Here is a 6,000-nt window from a genome sequence, read left to right as displayed (position 1 = left end):
TAGAGGCCCCCTTTAAATAATTAATAAAAAGAAAAAGCGGTATAATTCCAAAATTTGTGGAAAACATGCGGTAAAAAAGGAATTTGTTGAAAGAAATTCACATTTCTTCCACAACTTTAAAATTCTCATAAAACCTATCATATCTCCATCATCTTCAAAGACAAATTCTTAATCAAACATAAACCATTCAAATACCATTAACCTTTGATTTATCTCAAAGAAAACAAAGGAAAAAAAAATGGACACTATAATTCTATATCCAGCCATGGGAAGAGGACACCTTGTCCCAATGGTAGAGCTTGGAAAATTCATATCAAATCACCATCATGAAACTCTCTCCATCAAAATATTCCTCCCCTCCTCACCAAATACTACCAACATTCAATACATCTCCGTCGTGACCGCCGCCGCATGATGAGATAAAACCGCAAGTGCACGGTCTTACCGAAGTAGTATGAAAAGAGTATCGTTCCGACAGGGAGTAGTTTAATTTAATTAACCTTTGGAAATGATTAGAGGAGAAAAGAATTGCAAGTTGGGGTTTTCAAACGGTCGAAAATTAATATAATAAAAAGAGCCTTGGGATCGTTGGTTTCATCTAAATAACAAGTCCTTCTCAAACCAAAACTGTAAGCTTATAATGTTATGTTAGACCTAATTTCTCAAGACAGTTTCTCTTATATTCCTCTAGCAACCAAACCTATTTCGCTGACTTGATTACTATTAGATTTTGGTTCCTCTAACAACCAAGCCTATTTCGCTGACTTGATTGTTATTAGTTCCCTTGAAGATCAAAACTATATGTCTCAAAGATTGCAAAGCCTATTTCGCTGACTTTGCAATCCTTGTCTAAATTCACTTGTTCGAATATCAAAGCTCCACTTTCGTTTTATGAATTGATATTTGGAATAATGGATAAACAATTATCAAACCCTCCACTTTCGTTTCCACAGTTTGATAATGGTTGATCCATGTTAAAACGGTGAATTTAGATAAGAAATTAGGGTTACATAAGATTAAGGCTTAGAGCTTGGTTTGATTAGGATTACGTCATTTAGACTTATCCAACAATCCCAAGACAAGGAGAAGTCTACTCACTCATGTTCATCGTAGACATGGGGGAGAAGAGAGAAAGCATAAAGGTAAATGACAAGAAAGTAAAGGAAAAGAAAAGAACTTTAATTAGAAAAGCAATTGTCACTTATTGAATTGCAAGTAAAGATGAATATTTGTGACGAATGGCTACTCTATTTATAGCATTCATTTGACTTAAAATCTAAGCTATTACATTCGGGCTAAAAATAGAGTAGCTTAAAATCTAAGCAAAAGCAGCAAAAGACACTCTGGATGATGGCACGGCCGTGCCAAGGCTAGCACGGGTCGTGCCAAGCTTCTGACTGTGGGGAGACATATTTTTGTCTCTCAATCTTCATATTTTTGCATCCAATCGGCTCCAAGTCCCTTTCTTTTGCTCCAAGACTCAATCCATCCAATATTCATTTCTGAAATAAAATAAAATGCAATTTAAAGTAAACTATCCTAAAAAGGAAATAATGCTAATATAAAATAAAATAAAATCTAATTAAAACTAAACTAAAAAGCATATAAAAGTAAGCAATAAATTACTCATCAAACTCCCCCACACTTGAATCTTTGCATGTCCTCAAGCAAAAGGCATAGACACGGCAGCAACAAAAGGATTAATATATGACACTTTAAATAAAAGCTTATGTCTCCCTCGAGGTTTCATTTCAATGTACACTAATCACAACTTCAAGCATTCCTTGTAAACTTATTCAACCCGAAAACAAATCTCAAGTGAGTGTGTGTGTGTAGTCCAACCCTTTTCTTGCTCTTGTATAGGATAGATATTATGAGGAACAGGTTCTAACCTTAACACTAAAATGACCGAGAAAAATCTTTTCTTCATTTCATATAAGAGAAGTGGGAGAGTTAAGATAGACTTGATGAATTTATACATTTGGGGGCTTGTAGATGCCTAGGGGCTATCATTTCACATTGGAAGTCCGTGAGGGGGTATCCTTTCCTCCAAGTTTCTATGATCACCCTAAGTAGTGCTACAACTTGTTTACTTCACTTAGGAAGTTCCTCTTTTTAGAGGGTTTAATTCAAGCACAATTTGTTTGAGAAGTCATCACCACATTTAGGAAGTTAGTGAGAGGGTATCCTTTCCTCCACGTGTGGTGATATCCTTCCGCCCCATTTCGGTTTACACATTTCATCATATTAGAATTATTCCCACATAAACTTATACTACTTTTACTCTGAGATTTTTAAGGGTCCAGGTTACCATTAAAGCTAGAACGTGTTCCTTAAAATACCTACTCATACACGTACTCATGGATTGCAACTAGGTACGTGTTTTTCTCATTGGAGAATTTATTTCACAATAAAACTTGATGTGGGTATAGCAAGAATACTTATAACACAATAAATCACTTTCATGTACAAGAAACGACCATTGAAGAGACAACAAAAAATTATGTCATAATAAAACAATAAAAACAAGCTGCTTATTCATGTCTTTTACAATAAAACACAACAAAAGAATAAAGTTCAAGGGAGTTTGGAAACACTACGACTAAAGACACTTTATTAGGCTCCCCCCACACTTAGGAGAAGCATTGTCCTCAATGATTCAAGATAGAAAAAATAAAAGAGAAGGAGAGGAAGAAGAAGAAGAAGAAGAAGAAGAAGAAGAAGAAGAAGAAGAAGAAGGAGGAGAAGTAGAAAGAAAGGAAGAGAGGAAGAGGAAAGCTCACATTTTTATCATTGGGGTCCATATGGAGGACCTTGGAGGTGAAAGTGGTGCATCATGTTCCGAAGCATTTGGTTGTTTTCTTCGGATATGCGGTTGCCCCTTTGGACATCGTTCCTTATTCCCATTAATTCAACACCTTGCCTTTGTTGCTCGGTGCTTATCCTTTCGACCTCGGTATTCATCCATGCCCATCTTGCATTTTCATTTGTTTCACCTTCATCATGGTCATGGTGCTCCTCATCATGGTGCATTTGTGCACCTTCCTCTTCTTCATTATGCTGTTCTATGTTCACCTGTGGGTCATCATTAACATACAACAAATTTTCTTCCACCTCGGTGTTAGTCCGGGATGGGTTAAGCAATAAAATCAAAGTGGGCACATTGAGCTTGAGTGTATAAACAAAGGGGATTCGGGTTTTTATGAAATTCATAGAGATAAGGGTTTCTAGGTTTAGTCTATTGTTACCCTCAATCTTGTTTATCCCTTGATCTTCACTCACGCCTAACCGCCTAGCTATGTATGTTATGATACCACCAACTACGATTTCTCCCCTACTATCGGACCTATTTCCTATAAGGGAAAGGTAGTCAAGCAAGTAAAAACAAGTGTTAATAGGGTGGTTGTGCAGCATAGCCCAAAGTATGAAGAGTTCACTCCTAGTGTTCCCTAATTCACTCCTTCCCCAAATAGTGCAAGCCATAACCCTTTGAAGGTACCTAAGTACGGGGTTGTGAATGTTGCTAGCTTTGTTGGCACGAGTGTTAAATTGGTCAAGGCCTGTAATGCGCTCCCAAAAGGCGGCGGGTTGATAGTCAACCGGTTTTAAATTTTGATCCCAAGAGTCGTGGATGAACCCCGCATTTGCGAAGCCCATCTCATCACAGAAGTGTTGAAGAGACATCTCATAATCAATATTCATAAGCCGGAAAGAAACTCTATGGTTAGGGTTATCAAAATTCAACCTATCTTTCGTAAAAACAATAGAACTTCAAAATTCATAGGTGAAATTCTCATACCCTCTCATAGGTCTCAACATATCAACCCATCCTAACCTTTCTAGCAGATTAAACACATTATCTTTAATTCCTAGCTTATTCAAGTCATGGTTATCAGGGTACCTGCAAGGATGTAAAGGTTTAGAGATTAGAATTTTGTACCTATCCCTTTGCTTGTTGTCCCTGAAGGTGATGCCATGATTCTTGCCTTGCGCTTTCTTCTTTGGGGGAGGTCCCCCTGATGAGCTTCCAACTTCTTTTCCACTTCTCTTTGAAGCCATTACCATGACCTTGCTGTAGTGGTGTGATGGCGGTGATGGTTTGTGGTTGGGTTGTTTTGGTGGAAAAGGTTGGTGTAGTGTTGTGGTGAAGGTTTAAGTGATTTTTAGGGGTTGGGCTATGGAAGTTGGTGAAGAATTTCTGGTTTTTGGGTTAGGGTAGGAGGGGTTACGAATTTGGTTGATGTTGGTTTGGATGTATGAAAGTTGTTTTTAATTGGGGGTTTATGATTGGAATGGTGTTTTTGGGTTGGTTGGGTGGAGAAATTTTGTAAATTGGTGAGTTTTTGGGATAGAAATGGAGGTTTAGGGTTTTGTGGCTATGGAGGTTTTAGAGAGAAGTTTGGATGTAGAGAGATGTTTGTGGTGGAGAATGAGGGAAGAAGAAGGCCAAAAGGTGTGGTTATACCTACCTGATGGTCGGGCACGGCCGTGCCAACCGTGGCACGGGCCGTGCCAACTTTCTGGAACAATGGCCTGTTTTGGGTAGTCAAGGTCTGGCACGGCCGTGCCAGTGTGAGCACGGGCCGTGCCAAGGTTCTGGAGGACGAGGCTTCAAAATTTTCTGTTTTCTTGAATCCTACTCTGACAATCACCTACAAAATACTTAAAATAACAAAAACAAAACAAAAGCAGTTAAATGTGTGGGTTGCCTCCCACAAAGCGCTTCTTTATAGTCATTAGCTTGATGTTTAAAGAAAGTGTCCATTAGAAAGGGTCAAAGATGTTGTATTGTGTAGATGACACTAAAAAGTGTTCTTTCACATCATGTTCTTTGACCATATTGCAATAATAAAGGGCGGGACCTTCCTTAATGTTTTCAAACTCAAATCCTACCATGTCTTCACTCACTTGAAAATCTATCCTACCACTCTTAACATCAACTATAGCACCCGCAGTGGCGAGGAAGGGTCTTTCTAGTATCATAGGGCAATCGTGGTCTTCCTCGATGTCAACAACCACAAAGTCAGTTGGGATGTATATCCCTTCTATCTTAACGGGGATGTCTTCAACGTATCCGACTATTGGGATGACCGAACGGTCAGCCAATTTTAATATCATCTGGGTAGGTTTCAATTCTCCTATTCCAATCTTTTTAAAGAGGGATAAAGGCAACAAGCTAACACTGGCTCTTAAGTCACACAAGGCTTTGTCAACGGTCTCTTTCCCTATCACACAAGGGATGGCAAAACTACCTGGATCTCTAAGCTTTTGGGGTTGCTTCTTGACGATTGCACTACTTTCCCTAGTTAAAGCTATTGTCTCTTTGTGATCTATAGCCCTTTTCTTTGAAAAAATTTCTTTTAAAAACTTGGTGTATAGAGGCATACGAGACAAAGCTTCAGCAAAGGGAATCTTAATGCAAATCTTTTTAAGTATGTTTAAGAATTTAGCAAATTGAGCCTCCAAGTTGAGCTTAGTAAGCCTTAATGGGTTAAGGCTTTTGTTCTTATCAAGCGGTTTCTTTATCGTATCCCTCTCACCTAGAAGCTTAACATTCTCTCCCTTGACACTTTTGGCTTTAGTAACGGTCTCTTCTAACTTACTGCCCCCAAGAGAAATAGCATTGACATGGGCTTTGGGGTTTGTTTCAGGTTGACCAGGAAAGACTCCTGGTGTTTGAGAAGAGGTGGCCACTTGTTGGGCTACTTGGGAGATTTGGGTCTCAAGCATTTTGGTGTGTGTGGCGATAGAATCAACCTTGGTAGTGAGCTTGGAGAGAGAGTCGTTTAGAAATCCCGTTTGGTTTTTCAGTTCTTGAAGATTTTTATTTTGATTAGCTATGCAATTTTCCAACAAAATCTCCAAACTTGATTTCTGAGCCACTCTCTGGTTGTTTGTATAGCCAGGTGGTGCTGCTTGTCCATAGGAACCTTGAGGATTTTTGTAAAAATTTTGATTTGGCCTCATTCCTTGGTTATATTGAGCGTAATTTAGTTGCTC

The 6,000-nt window shown here is 38.7% G+C and overlaps 1 pseudogene; it reads left to right on the top strand.

Moving 5' to 3' along the window:
* The first annotated feature begins 238 nt into the window (after positions 1-238).
* The window catches only part of LOC25496492 (UDP-glycosyltransferase 13-like), a 30,840-nt pseudogene continuing 25,078 nt past the window's right edge, over positions 239-6,000 (top strand).

Source organism: Medicago truncatula, chromosome 6 (assembly GCF_003473485.1).
Source record: "Medicago truncatula cultivar Jemalong A17 chromosome 6, MtrunA17r5.0-ANR, whole genome shotgun sequence".
In the NCBI taxonomy this organism is placed as follows: Eukaryota; Viridiplantae; Streptophyta; class Magnoliopsida; order Fabales; family Fabaceae; genus Medicago; species Medicago truncatula.
This window is presented reverse-complemented; position numbering and strand designations above follow the sequence as displayed.